The 15642-nt window shown below is 40.6% G+C and overlaps 1 protein-coding gene across 6 annotated transcripts in view; it reads left to right on the forward strand.

The window, feature by feature from the left end:
- TCEAL9 (transcription elongation factor A like 9) overlaps positions 1 to 15176 on the forward strand; it is a 23574-nt gene extending 8398 nt beyond the window's left edge. For 4 of the 6 annotated variants that reach the window (XR_011463480.1, XR_011463481.1, XR_011463482.1 and 1 more), the window contains one exon: positions 14988 to 15176. The gene's annotated coding sequence lies outside the window, so the exon portion shown is untranslated. Of the gene's footprint in view, positions 1 to 672; positions 9632 to 11898; positions 14966 to 14987 lie in introns of those variants that run through there. The other 2 variants (XR_011463483.1, XR_011463484.1) reach the window with 2 other exon arrangements.
- Positions 15177 to 15642: the final 466 nt, after the last annotated feature.

The raw sequence follows: 15642 nt of genomic DNA on the forward strand, positions 1-15642 counted from the left end.
ATTTCTTTGCATTGATCGCTGAGGAAGGCTTTCTTATCTCTCCTTGCTATTCTTTGGAACTCTGCATTCAGATGCTTATATCTTTCCTTTTCTCCTTTGCTTTTTGCTTCTCTTCTTTTCACAGCTATTTGTAAGGCCTCCCCAGACAGCCATTTTGCTTTTTTGCATTTCTTTTCCATGGGGATGGTCTTGATCCCTGCCTCCTGTACAATGTCACGAACCTCCATCCATAGTTCATCAGGCACTCTGTCTATCAGATCTAGTCCCTTAAATCTATTTCTCATTTCCACTGTATAATCATAAGGGATTTGATTTAGGTCATACCTGAATGGTCTAGTGGTTTTCCCTACTTTCTTCAATTTAAGTCTGAATTTGGCAATAAGGAGTTCATGATCTGAGCCACAGACAGCTCCTGGTCTTGTTTTTGGTGACTGTATAGAGCTTCTCCATCTTTGGCTGCAAAGAATATAATCAGTCTGATTTTGGTGTTGACCATCTGGTGATGTCCATGTGTAGAGTCTTCTCTTGTGTTGTTGGAAGAGGGTGTTTGTTTTAACCAGTGTATTTTCTTGGCAAAACTCTATTAGTCTTTGCCCTGCTTCATTCCGTATTCCAAGGCCAAATTTGCCTGTTACTCCAGGTGTTTCTTGACTTCTTACTTTTGCATTCCAGTCTGCTATAATGAAATCCAGATGTTCAAGCTGGTTTTAGAAAAGGAAGAGGAACCAGAGATCAAATTGGTGGATCATTGAAAAAGCAAGAGAGTTCCAGAAAAACATCTATTTCTGTTTTATTGACTATGCCAAAGCCTTTGACTGTGTGGATTACAATAAACTGTGGAAAATTCTGAAAGAGATGGGAATACCAGACCACATGACCTGACTCTTGAGAAACCTATATGCAGGTCAGGAAGCAACAGTTAGAACTGGACATGGAACAACAGACTGGTTCCAAATAGGAAAAGGAATACGTCAAGGCTGTATATTGTCACCCTGCTTATTTAACTTATAGGCAGAGTACATCATGAGAAACGCTGGACTGGAAGAAACACAAGCTGGAATCAAGATTGCTGGGAGAAATATCAATAACCTCAGATATGCAGATGACACCACCCTTATGGCAGAAAGTGAAGAGGAAAAGCCTCTTGATGAAAGTGAAAGTGGAGAGTGAAAAAGTTGGCTTAAAGCTCAACATTCAGAAAATGAAGATCATGCCATCTGGTCCCATCACTTCATGGGAAATAGATGGGGAAACAGTGGAAACAGTGTCAGACTTTATTTTCTTGGGCTCCAAAATTACTGCAGATGGTGATTGCAGCCATGAAATTAAAAGACGCTTACTCCTTGGAAGGAAAGTTATGACAAACCTAGATAGCATATTGAAAAGCAGAGACATTACTTTGCGAACAAAGGTCCATCTAGTCAAGGCTATGGTTTTTCCAGTGGTCATGTATGAATGTGAGAGTTGGACTGTGAAGAAAGCTGAGTGCTGAAGAATTGATGCTTTTGAACTGTGGTGTTGGAGAAGACTCTTGAGAGTCCCTTGGACTGCAAGGAGATCCAACCAGTCCATTCTGAAGGAGATCAGCCCTGGGATTTCTTTGGAAGAAATGATGCTAAAGCTGAAACTCCAGTACTTTGGCCACCTCATGCGAAGAGTTGACTCATTGGAAAAGACCCTGATGCTGGGAGGGATTGGAGGCAGGAGGAGAAGGGGACGACAGAGGATGAGATGACTGGATGGCATCACTGACTCGGTGGACGTGAGTCTGAGTGAACTCCGGGAGTTGGTGAGGGACAGGGAGGCTGGCGTGCTGTGATTCATGGGGTCGCAAAGAGTTGGACACAACTGAGCGACTGAACTGAACTGACCTGAACTGAATTTTATTTCTGGACTCTCAATTCAGTCCTATTGACCTATATGTCTATCATGTGACAGGATCACACTGTTTTGATTACCCTGGTTTTGAAGCAGTTCTGAAACCAGGAAACATGAGTCCTCCTATTTTATTTATTTCCAAGGTTTTTTTTGGCTATTTAGGGTGCCTTGCAATGCATATGAATTTTAGAATAAGCTTGTCAATTTCTACAAAGAAATCAGCTGGGATTATGAAAGGGATTGCATTGACTCTATAGATCAATTTGGGAAGCATTACCATTTTAACACTATTAAAATTTTCAATGGGATTTTTTTTCCCATTTAATTGCATCTTCTTTAATTTCTTAATGGCATCATTTAATTTTCTTCTTTAATTTCGATAATAGTTTGCAGTTTTCAGAGTATCGATTTTATGCTTCCCTTGTTAAATGTATTTCTAAATATCTCGGTCTTTTTGATACTATTATAGGTAGAATTGTTTTCTTAATTTTCTTGTTCTGATTGTTCATTGTAAGTGTATAGAAATATGGCTGTATTGAAATATCTTTATATATTCATCTTATATCTTGCAACCTTGCTGAGGTTGTTTGTTTTGTTAGTTTATCAGTGGATTCCATAACACTTTCTATACATAAGATTATGTCATCTGTAAATATAGTTCTAATTCTTATTTTTCAATCTGGATGCCTTTTATTTCTTTTTCTTGCCTAACTGTCTTGGCTAGAACCTCCAGTTGTAATGTTGGATAGAAATGGTGAGAGCACATATCTTTGTTTTTGCTCCTAATACTAGGGAAAAGATATTCATTGTTTTAACATTAAGTATAATGTCAGCAGGGGGCTTCCCTGGTAGCTCAGCTGGTAAAGAATCCACCTGCAATGCAGGAGACCCCAGTTCGATACCTGGGTCAGAAAGATCCCTTGGAGAAGGGATACACTTCCCACTTCAGTATTCTTGGACTTCCCTGGTGACTCAGACGGTAAAGAATCTGCCTGCAGTGTGGGAGACCTGAGTTCAGTCCCTGGGTTAGGAAGATACCCCAGAGGAAGGCATGGCAACCTACTCCAGTATTCTTGCCTGGAGAATCCCCATGGACAGAGGAGCCTGGCAGGCTACAGTCCATGCAATTGCAAAGAGTCAGACACGACTGAGAGGCTAAGCACAGCACAGCACATAATGTCCATGGAGGGTTTTTGTAATAACTTTCATTATGCTTAGGGAATACCTGGTTTGGGGATGTTAAATCAAGCTTGCATTTTGGGATAAATCTTTTTTGGTCATAATGTATAACTGTTTTTATATGTTTCTAGATTTGTTTTCCTAGTATCTTGTTGGGGGATTTTTGCATCCATATTCATAGGCAATACTGGTTTGTAGTTTTTTCTTGCAATATCTTTGCCTGGATTTTGTATCAGGGTAATACTGGTCTCACAAAATAAGAGAAGAAGTGTTTCCTTTTCTTTTTTTTTGAACAATTTGTGAAGGATTCTTCCTTAAATATTTGATAGAATTCAGTCGTGAATGGAGAAGGAAATGGCACCCCACTCCAGTACTCTTGCCTGGAAAATCCCATGGACGGAGGAGCCTGGTAGGCTCCAGTCCATGGGGTCTCGAAGAGTCGGGCACGACTGAGCAACCTCACTTTCACTTTTTACTTTCATGCATTGGAGAAGGAAATGGCAACCCACTCCAGTATTCTTGCCTGGAGAATCCCGGGGACAGAGGAGCCTAGTGGGCTGCTGTCTATGGGGTCTCACAGAGTCAGACACGACTGAAGCGACTTAGCAGCAGCAGCAGCAGCAGCAGTGAAGCCATGTGGCCTAGAATTTTATTCGTGGGTAGTTTAAAAAATGTATTACTAATTCAGTCTCTTCATTTGTTATAGGTCTATTCAGATGGTTTATTTATTCTTGAGATAGTTTTGGTAGTTTGTGTTTTTCTAGGAATTTGTCCATTTCTTCTATTATCTAATATAAGGGCATGTAATATTTCATATTGTTCATTCATAATCTTTTTTCATATCTATAAGGTCAGTAATACCAGCCCCTCTTTCATTTCCAATTCTAGTAACTTGACACACATTTCTCTCTTTCCCTCTCACCCTCTCTCTCACCAGTCTAGCTGAAGATTTGTCAACATTGTTGATCTTTTCAAAGAATCTGCTTTGGTTTCACTAATTTTCTCTATTCTCTTTCTATTTTCCATTACATTAATTTCTGCTCTAATTATTATTATTTCCTTCCTTCTGCTTGCTTTATGCTTAGTTTGCTCTTCTTTCCCAGTATCTTAAAGTGGAAAGTTAGGATGTTGATTTGAGATCTTTCTTCTTTTTTAAATACAGGCTTAAAGCTATATATTTTCCTTTATGCAAGTTTAGCTCTATCCCATCATTTTGAGTACATTGTGTTTCTAAATACCAAAGTTCCACCCCATAAGTTCTGGTATGTTGTATACTATGTTTCATTTTTCTTTAATTTCAAAGTATTTTCTGATATCCATTTTGATTTGTTCTTTGATGCATTGGCTATTTAGGAGTGTTTTGTTTAATTTCCAGATATTTGTGAATTTCCTAATGTTTTTTTTTCTGTTGTTGATATGAAATTTTATTGCAGTGTGGTCAGAGAACATATCTTGTATAACTAACTTCTAATCCTTTAAATTTACTGAGGGTTGTTTTATGGCCTATTACATGGTCTACCATGAAGACTGTTCACTGTGCACTTGAGAAAAATATGTATTCTGCTGTTGTTGGGTGGCATATTGTATATGTCTATTAGGTATAGTTGGTGCATGGTGTTCTCACATCTTCTATTTCCTGGTTGATCTTCTGTCCAGTTGATCTATTTATTATGAAAAGTGGGCTATTAAAGTCTTCAGCTATTACTATTGAATTATCTATTTCTCCCTTTTTTATTGTCAGTTTTTGCTTCATATATTTTGTTGCTGTTATTAGGGGCATATATATTTATAATTGTCATGTATTACTTATGTGTTAACTCTTTTATCATTAAATTCCCTCTTGCTTCCAGTTTTTGGTTTGGCATGGAAAAAACTTAGAAGTAGTAACAATAAGTAAAAAGTTGTATAAACTGAAAATCAAGAACTCTTCTTAGATCCATTAAATGACTGAAGTCACAAATCAAATCCCTGCTACAGACAGGTGACAGACAGGCAGATACAGAGAATCACAATTTGCTAGAGTAAAACCTATAAACAGTTTATATTGATAGCATATCAGTACTGATATGCTGCTGCTGCTGCTAAGTCGCTTCAGTCGTGTCCAACTCTGTGCGACCCCATAGATGGCAGCCCACTAGACTCCTCTGTCCCTGGGATTCTCCAGGCAAGAATACTGGAGTGGGTTGCCATTTCCTTCTGATATAGGAAAACCTAAACTATAGTTTACGAATTTCTAGAAGCTCAATGTGGACAAGTCTGAGATTTAAAACTCCAGAGAGGCCCAGTTTAAGGGGTGCTCTCACACTTTCATGAGTTACTTTTTAGAGACCTATGAGGTTCTCACAGTGAATATTAGAGAAAACCTCTTTGTTCTTCTGGAAGGGGGAGGGAAAAGTAGGCACTTTTAAGTGTATCCAGAGCATTCTATTCTTCTTAATAGTCAAGAGAAACTATTTTTTACAAGAGCCTAATCAGAGTTTTATCAGAGCCTAACTGACCTGGAGGAAGGACAATATCCAATCCCAACGCCTCTCTCATCATCCTGTCCCAACTAAATGAGAGTGAGGTGAGGGACTTAAAAGCACTTGTAAAGGCCATAGTCCTGTCCATATGCAGTTGTTAGGCTCCTATTATGACTTAAGTGACTTAGCATAGCATAGCATAGCATTGCCAGTTGATTAATCTACTATTTTTAAACAGTGTTCTTGGGCATCAATTGTTCTGCAACCTAATTCAATCAAATCGGGGCTCCCTTGCAGGAAAAGTTCCAAAGGTCAGTGTTTAATATTTGCTCCAAACAAGGAAGGAGAACTCCCCACAGCCATCTTCTTACCTGGCTTTTAAAAAAAAAAAAAATTATTTATTTATTTGTCTGTGTCAGGTCTTAGTTGTGGCACTTGGGATCTTCATTGTGTCATGCGAGATCTTTCATTGAGATGCATGGACTCTAGTTGTGGCACACTGGCTTAGTTACTCCAAGGCATGTGGAATCTTAGTTCCCCAACCAGAAATCAAACCCACGTTCCCCGTATTGCAAGGCGGATTCTTAATCCCTGGACCACCAGCGAAGTCCCCTTACCTGACTTTTTAAAACAATCTAGCCAGTTTACAGCTAACTGGTATCTTCACCAAACCCCTGAATCACTTCCCAATTGCCTCCACAACAACCATTCTGTTTTTAGAGCAACTTTGGCTTGAATGCCTCCATACTTTGTTGCAAATAAAGTAAGTTCCATTGGGAAAATTTTAGTACCTATATGATTCATGACTTTCTTCTCTCCCCAGGAAAAATCTCTGAGCCAGGGCTCTGGATCTGGGGGTGGAGACAATGGCACTCTTATCTTTGAATGACACTTGTGCTTTAGCACCTGATGTCTTAAGTAGGCAGAAAGGAAACAACAGCCTGATGTTCTCTCACCTTGCTTCTCATAGTGTGGAACCACACCTTACAGCCAAACCAAGAGTGATAAGGACCCCAGCAGTCTCAGTGGTACCACACCCACAGGACAATTTCCATTCTATTAGTGAGGAATGGTTGGAAGGAAAGAGCCCCCACCTCTCAATTGCACTCACCTGGAGCCTAACCTCGCAATCTCAGTAGTTGGGGCAGGATAAGAAATACTGTTATATTCCTCTTCCGAGAAGGAAATCGCCATGGCTGTGAGCTGCAGGAAGAGGATATCCCGTGTTCTTGGCTGATAGTTAGGAGAGCAATTTTGCTTCCTTGACATGGGAGTGAGGAAAAACGGAGAGGTCTAGGTTCAAATACCACAGACTCATATTTCTTGTGAAGTTTTTATAGATTTTCTTGAATAGTTTTCCACTTAATGGTTTCCTTAAAACCTTTCTAGAGCCTTTAAATTGTTTTGCCTTTTTTTTTTTTTTTAATGAATTTCACTAGTTTCAAAGGAAAGCAGATCCACAGAGATCCTCATATTGTCATAGCAGAAATTGACCTCCTGGACATTTCTTCTTCCTGGAAGACTTCACTGGCAACTGGGTTAAGTCCTCTTACTCAGTGCTGTAATCTCCCCTTCACTACTTATCACACTCTCCTTGTTTCCTCCCACTAAACTATCTGCTACATAACAATATGAAGCCTGTATCTGTCTTATTGCTTTTTATATCTCCAGGGCCTGGAACACAGTAGATGCTTAATAAATTATGATTGAATGAAAAGTATATTTCTGATATTTTAATTAAGTGGAAAGAACTATGTCCTGGAAATCAGAAATGTAAAAACAGTACTGAGATTGAGATGTGGAATGGGCAGGCAGTGCCTGGCACAGAAAAGGGCTCAAACAATACATGGATAAAAGAAAGAATGAGAAATAGATTTGGGACTTTTAAAAATTATTTATTTATTTAATTTATTATGTTTTGGCTGCATTGGGTCTTTGTTGCTGCACGTGGGCTTTCTCTAGCTGCAGCGAGCAGGGGCTACTTTCCATTGTGGTGCATGAGTTTTTCATTACAGTGGCTTCTCTTACTGCAGAGCGAGGCTCTATGTGCATGAACCTCAGTAGTTGCAGCATGCAGGTTCAGTAGTTGTGGTACATGGGCTTAACCGCTTCATGGTGTGTGAAATCTTCCTGGATCAGGGATCAAACCTGTGTCCCCAGCACTGGCTGGCAGACTCTCAACTACTGGACCACCAGGGAAGTCTGGGACTTATTAATAAATGAAACTGAGTAGAGGGCAAGAGCATGGAGTTAGGAACTAAACTGTATGTGTTTGAATTCCTGCTCTACCACTTCTTATCTGTTGCATAGGCTTGCTGTCCTACAATACTCTTATTTGTAAAATAGGGGATTATATTAGCACCTACCTCATAGAATTTGGTGGAGAAGGCGATGGCACCCCACTCCAGTACTCTTGCCTGGAAAATCCCATGGATGGAGGAGCCTGGTAGGCTGCAGTCCATGGGGTCGCTAAGAGTCGGACACGACTGAGCAACTTCACTTTCACTTTTCACTTTCATGCATTGGAGAAGGAAATGGCAACCCACTCCAATGTTCTTGCCTGGAGAATCCCAGGGATGGGGGAGCCTGGTGGACTGCCGTCTATGGGGTTGCACAGAGTTGGACACGACTGAAGTGACTTAGCAGTAGCAGCATAGAATTTGGGGGAGGATAAAATGCAATAATGAATATACATATATAACACTGTTTGATATATACCAGCATTTATGTAAGTGCTGTTTTATTTCATTTTCATCACTATGTATTTTTAAGGAAACTAGGATAATTCTGTATATACTATTTCATAGCCTGAATTTAAAAGAAAAATAATTAACAATTTTTCCCTTCTACTTACAAAAAGAATACCTTGTCCTCTGAGATAATTTAGAAGATAGAGGTAATCACCACTTAATGCCCAGCATTAGAAAAACATTTTTAATCTCAAATATGAGGACAAGTACAATAAATGGGAGGGGATGAGGGAGGAGTGGGAGTGGAGGAGGGGGTCATCAAGTCACCAGGCATAAGTCTCTAAGTGTAAAATATGGCTCAAGATACTGTCATGCTACAAATGCCTAAGTCTTAGATTTATGGTGGGAAAAGTAGCCCCTGACTCAGGAACTGGGGCAGGGGTGTAACACGAAGAAGAGGAACAGAGGAAGGGAGGAGTGTATGAGTGTGTGTGTGAGAAAGACAGAGTATGTGTTAGCTTACTGTTTAGTTATAGATAAACTTGGGGTTTCCCTCGTGGTTCAATGGTAAAGAAACCACCTGCCAAGCAGGAGATGTGGGTTTGATCCCTGGATCAGGGAGATGCCCTAGAGAAGGAAACAGCAACCCACTCTGGTATTCTTGCCTGGGAAATCCCATGGATCTCTAATAGATAGTGAGGTCCTGAATATTTGTTGATTTCACACTCAGATGTCTTAGCCTTATGGCTTTGTAATTATTTAATACAAGATCTCTTGAATGAAATATTGAATCCATTATCTTTCAAATGTTCCAAACTCTTAAAGTAACATCTTTAAAATTTTATCAGGTCTGTTCTCAGTTCTTCAAAGTTCTTGGCATCAAAATTATAATGGCCATAGCTTATTGGGAAGCTAAAGTAGGCATAATTTCCTAGATTTTTAATACATTAATTTCAATTTGTTAATACATGCTTACATTTAGGAAAAAAGAGAGAAGCACAATAGGACTGTAGTACTGAAGCATCGGGATGACCCATAGAGAACCATTCTAGGCAGGAAGAGAGATATCCACACCCACAGAGCCCACCATGTGCCAGACTATCTGCTTTCAATCCTTGCACTCACCCATGAGAGTATAACGAGAGGAAAACAGGACAATAACTACAATCCAACTGGGTACCTTTCCAGCTAAATACATGTGAGCTATATATCATGGCAACATAACAATAACCCTGTATGCGAGACAGCAAAAGAGACACAGATGTATAGATCAGTCTTTTGGACTCTGTGGGAGAGGGCGAGAGTGGGATGATTTGGGAGAATGGCATTGAAACATATATAATATCATATATGAAACGAATCACCAGTCCAGGTTCGATGCATGATACAGAATGCTCAGGGCTGGTGCACTGGGATGACCCAGAGGGATGGGATGGGGAGGGAGGTGGGAGAGGGGTTCAGGATGGGGAACATGTGTATACCCGTGGCAGATTCATGTTGATGTATGGCAAAACCAATACAATATTGTAATTAGCCTCCAATTAAAACAAATAAATTTATATTAAAAATTAAAACACTGATAATCACTTTTGATTCAGAATCCTCCTCATCCTTCTAGGAAATCTATCTATCAGTTATCGATTAAAAGGTCTATGCTGCTGCTAAGCCACTTCAATCTTGTCGACTCTGTGCGACCCCATAGACGGCAGCCCACCAGGCCCTGCCATCCCTGGGATTCTCCAGGCAAGAACACTGGAGTGGGTTGCCATTTCCTCCTCCATTGCACGAAAGTGAAAAGTGAAAGTGAAGCCGCTCAGTCATGTCCGACTCTTCTCGACCCCATGGACTGCAGCCTACCAGGCTCCTGCGTCCATGGGATTTTCCATAGACTGACTATAAGTCTATAAGCTCACATGGTTATGTAGCCTGGGAAGTCCCATGATGTGCTGTCTACAAGCTGGAGAGCCAAGAAAGCCAGTGGTGTACTTTAAAAGCCTGAGAGTTGGAGAGCTAACATGTAGGTGCCAGTCTGAATTAGAAGTCCTGAGAACCAGGAACACCAAAGACAGGGAAAGATCAAAGTCTCAGCTCAAGCAATCAGGCAGAGAGTGAATTCGGCCTTCTGCTTTTCTGTTTTATTTAGGCCCTCAGTGGTATTAGATGATGTCTACCTGCATTGGGGAAGTCTGCTTTACTCAGTTTTCCAATTCAAATGCTAAACTTTTCCAGAAACACCCTCACAGACACACTCAGAAATATTATTCAGTCAGATATATGGGCATCCAATGGCCTGTTGGAGACATAAAATTAACAATCACACCCTTTTCCCTGTGTTTACTCAAATGACTTGAGAGTTTGAAGAAGAGGGATATAAAGACAACTCTTATGTGAATACCTAAGGTAAGATTGCTATCCCACATGATTAATCACCACTGAAGCTCAAGCTTGATTTCTAGAGAACCTGCTGCTAAGGACTCACATCCAAGCATTTCCCTTTCAAGTGTTTCCTTGGAAGACTGGGCCATATCTTGTATGTGACTCTTACCTCATAATCCTCACATGAAATTCCTATAATTCACAGGTCTCTTTGTGCTAGTCTGTATCAATTTCTGGTAAATCTGTATCTCAATAACTCCCCTCTTCCCAACTCTGGAACCTGTAAGCATGGTAGGATTTATTTTCACACTTATCCAGAATTGGGAACTTTGGTAGGGGATTAATCTTAGCCCTTTCTCTACCTGGCCACACCACAACATAATCTTTCAAAAATGTTCTTTCCAGGCTCCCATAGCATCTGCTGCTAAGTTGCTTCAGTCGTGTCCAACTCTGTGCGACCCCATAGACGGCAGCCCACCACTCTCCACCATCCCTGGGATTCTCCAGGCAAGAACACTGGAGTGGGTTGCCATTTCCTTCTCCAATGCATGAAAGTGAAAAGTGAAAGTGAAGTTGATTAGTCGTATCTGACTCTTTGCAACCCCATGGATTGCAGCCTACCAGGCTCCTCCGTCCATGGGATTTTCCAGGCAATAGTACTGGAGTGGGGTGCCATTTCCTTCTCCGCCCATAGCATCTAGTTCAAAATCCCAATGGTAATGCAGATATCCAGCAGAGGAATAAGTGAACCTTAACACATGATGCAAAGAATTGACTCATTGGAAAAGACCCTGATGCTGGGAAGGATTGAAGGCAGGAGAAGGGGACAACAGAAGATGAAATGGTTGGATGGCATCACTGACTCCAAGGACATGAGTTTGAGCAACCTCTGGGAATTGGTGATGGGACATGGAAGCCTGGTGTGCCACAGTCCATGGAGTTGCAAAGAGTTGGACACGACTGAGGGACTGAACTGAACTGAATATCTTGTATATATCCCTAAACGTTATGTACTGTTCTTTTGGGATCCCATCTCCTCGGCTTTGGTGAAGGAAACCAATCAAGTGGCTGGTTCCACTATAATTATAGGAGATAAGGAAAGGAAATAGGTTCTCTTCATAAATACTGCACTTCCCCAAACATAAACACAGGCTCCTCCTTTCCAGTACTATACTACTCTTCTTATTATTTTAGGGTAAAAGTCATCACACCAGTTCACTCTCTCTGTCCTTCAGGGCACATGAGTCCCAAATTAAGACTCTTATATCCTTCCAACTCAGCCTTAGAAATTAAAAAAATTTTGTTCTCAACAGGTTGTTTACCTACCTTCAACTCCTCAGAAAACACCAAGGACAAGAAAAGATCTCAATCAACACCTCACAACACTTTAGTGAAGACAACATCATTGCAAGGACAAATTTCACCTATCTTTATTATTTTTAACTAATTTATTTTTTAATTGAAGGATAATTGTTTTACAGAATTTTGTGTTTTTTTTTCTGTCAAACATCAACATGAATCAGCCATAGTTCACCTATCTTTAAAATATCACTTCATTACAACCAACCTCCCATGTAGCATAGCCTCTAACCTTGAAAAATACACAAATGCATGCTTTCATCCAAGAAAATTTGGTGGTTTCAAGCAAAAGACTAATCCAAGATGGATCTAAAAGATAGTAGCAAAGAACTGAGCCACTGAGAGAACCAACAATCTACTTTTCAAATTTTGTATTCAATGGTTACATGTGTGCTCACTCGCTCAGTCATGTCTGACTCTTTGCGACCCCATAAACTGCAGCCCACCAGGATCCTCTGTCCATGGGATTCTCCAGGCAAGGATACTGGATTGGGTTGCCATGCTCTCCTCCAGGGATCTTTGCAACCCGGGGATTGAACCAGCATCTCTTACATCTCCTGCATTGGCAGGCGGGTTCTTTACCACAAGCACCATCTGGGGAGGCCATTCAATGGTTATGTCATAGCAATTTGTCTACTTTCAGGGGATTCTTTCTAGGTAATTCCTAATTTTCATAAAAGTTTTTCTATATTGCTCTAAATATAGTCCCCTGAATGAAAAGCAACCTATTAGCCTCAGTATGCATGCTGCATGCTAAGTCGTTTTAGTTGTGTCTGACTCCTTGTGACCCTATGGACTGTAACCCGCCAGGCTCCTCTGTCCATGAGATTCTCTAGGCAAGAATACTGGAGTGGGTTGCCATTTCCTTCTCCAGGGGATCTTCCAAACCCAGGGATTGTCTCTTATGTTTCCTGGGTTGGCTGGCGGATTCTTTACCACTAGCGCCACCTGGGAAGCCCCATTAACCTCAATAGTGGATATATCAGTCAACAAATATTCACCAATCACCTACTTGGTACAAAGAATTCTATAAATCACTGACTTTGCAAAGTAGAAGACAGAAGATGTGTTTGGGACCCTCACAGATTTTAAAGACAAGCATATCTAGCTAAGGACAGAACTATGCTTTGCCCACTCTTTAAACCTTGTTAGAAACCATCTAATAATAGTAAAAAAAAAAAAAGTAATGAATCAACTTTCATTGATGAATCTTTAGGCTCTGTGGTACATACTTGAAATATGTGATTTACTTCTAATAATCCCTGTTTCACAGATGAAGCACAGAGACCTTGATAAGTAACTGACCCAAAGTCATACATCAGTACAAGTAGCAGAAACATGATTTAAACCCAGACATGTCTGATACCACAATTCATGCCTCTAATTGGCATGATTCCAACAGGTATCATTAATAGAGCTACCTATATGAAGAGTTGTTAATTGTGAGACAGAATTCAGGAATCACTAGCATTCCTTTCAGAGAAGGCAATGGCACCCCACTCCAGTACTCTTTCCTGGAAAATCCCATGGATGAAGGAGCCTGGTGGGCTGCAGTCCATGGGGTCGCTAAGAGTCGGGCATGACTGAGCGACTTCACTTTGACTTTTCACTTTCGTGCATTGGAGAAGGAAATGGCAACCCACTCCAGTGTTCTTGCCTGGAGAATCCCAGGGATGGGGGAGCCTGGTGGGCTGCCATCTATAGGGTCACACAGAGTTGGACATGACTGAAGTGACTTAGCAGCAGCAGCAGCATTCCTTTAAAAGACAAGTATTTTTTAATTTGAGCTTTTGAAGCAATATATCAATATTTCTTTATATCTCTAAAATTAGTAAATATATATGTATATATATATATGACACATATATATGTCATATATAAATAGATAGATACATGGGCTTCCCCAGTGGCTCCTCAGTAAAGAATCCGCCTGTAATGCAGGAGATATGGGTTCGATCACTGGGTCAGGAAGATCTCCTGGAGGAAGGAGGGCAAGGCAACCCACTCCAGTATTCTTGCCTGTAAAATCCCATGGACTGAGGAACCTGGCAGGCTTCATGAGGGGTCCATGAGATTGTCATGGTTTTGACATGTCTATAAGGTCAAAAAGAGTCAGACATGACTGAACATGCATGCATATATACATAATTTTATATATTTCAAACTACATATGCAGTAGGCATATACTCTTCCTTTATTCAGTGTCCCAGCTAGTTTAGCAGGATGGGAGATTACATAGGAGTTTGGAGCCAAAGGGCTTCCCAGATGGCATAGTGGTAAAGAATCCACTTGCCAATGTAGATGACACAAGAGAGGCAGGTTCAATCCCTGGGTTGAGAAGATTCCCTAGAAGAGGAAATGGCAACACACTCCAGTATTCTTGCTCAGATAATCCCATGGACAGAGGAGCCTGGTAGGCTACACTTGATGAGGTCTCAAAGAGTCAGACACAACTGAAGCCCCTGAGCACCTGAGCAAAACTAGAGGCAGTTAGCATTTGCCTGGCCCCTCTGGCCTCAGTACATATAACTCTTGGTTCCTTGAACACAACCAACACTTACTAAGTATTTTTAAATAATAATGTCATTTTCCTGGAGAAGGAAATGGCAACCCACTCCAGTGTTCTTGTCTTGAGAATCCCAGGGATGGGGGAGCCTGGTAGGCTGCCGTCTATGGGGTCACACAGAGTCGGACACGACTGAAGTGACTTAGCAGCAGCAGCAGCAGCAATTCCATTTTCCTAAAGGCATCTCTATTTTGTAACCATGATTTTTAAAAATAGTTTTCAGTTATTTCAAGTTGAAAAAATGAACAGTTACACTCAAGATGAGTTTCAGGTTTAATTGCTTCACATACCCCATGCCTATTTCTAATATTTTTTGGAAAAATTCACATTACAAAAAACATGTCTTTGGAACTAACTTTTACCAGTTGTATACTTAATTTCTGAGATCACTCTAAGGAAGTATGTGTAGGAGTGCTTTGCCAAGTTTGGAAAGGAAAGCAGAAAATAAACAGGCTCCTTTTTTTTTTTTTTTTTAAGGCTCCTTTCCTCCGAAGACTGTGGTAGCAAAAACATCACATAAATTTACATAAAATGGTCAAGGTCTGACAACTGGACTTCTACCTCAAGATTTACTTTACAGATCATTTTGAAAACACCAACTGTATTCGGGAAGATACTTGTATTTTTTCAAAATAAGATTTCAAAATAAAATGTTTCCAAAATGTTGTTGATGTTGTGTGGTGGAGTCCAAAGAAAATATTTTCTGGGTAGTACAGGTGAACAAACAAATCAAACAATGAGGCTTTTCCTTTCCACAGGATGAAGCATTTCTTTCAAAAATGAAGTCTTGTAATTTTTAATTTTTTGATGGCATGCTTTTTAAAAAAAGAAATAAAGAGAAATTATTAGGAAGGATATATACAACCCATTCTACCTTCTCGCCTGTCTGACAAGTTTCTTGCTCCCTCCCCACCCTAACCTTCAACCTAAATGTCCTAGAAGAGTATGAATTCAGGACACTTGGTGGGCAATGGCGGGGCGGAGTGGGGGTGGGGAAAGACTTCGGTCAGCGAGAAGAGGAAAGAAAGCAGAAAAAGCCAAGGCCAAGGCCTAGGGGCGGAGAGGGGGTAGAGGGTGTTGTAGACCCTCCCTTATAACCAGAGAAAGGCAAACTCTAACCGCAGGGAGGTGA

The sequence above is a fragment of the Bos mutus genome, unplaced genomic scaffold (assembly GCF_027580195.1).
Source record: "Bos mutus isolate GX-2022 unplaced genomic scaffold, NWIPB_WYAK_1.1 CTG238, whole genome shotgun sequence".
NCBI classification, from domain to species: Eukaryota; Metazoa; Chordata; class Mammalia; order Artiodactyla; family Bovidae; genus Bos; species Bos mutus.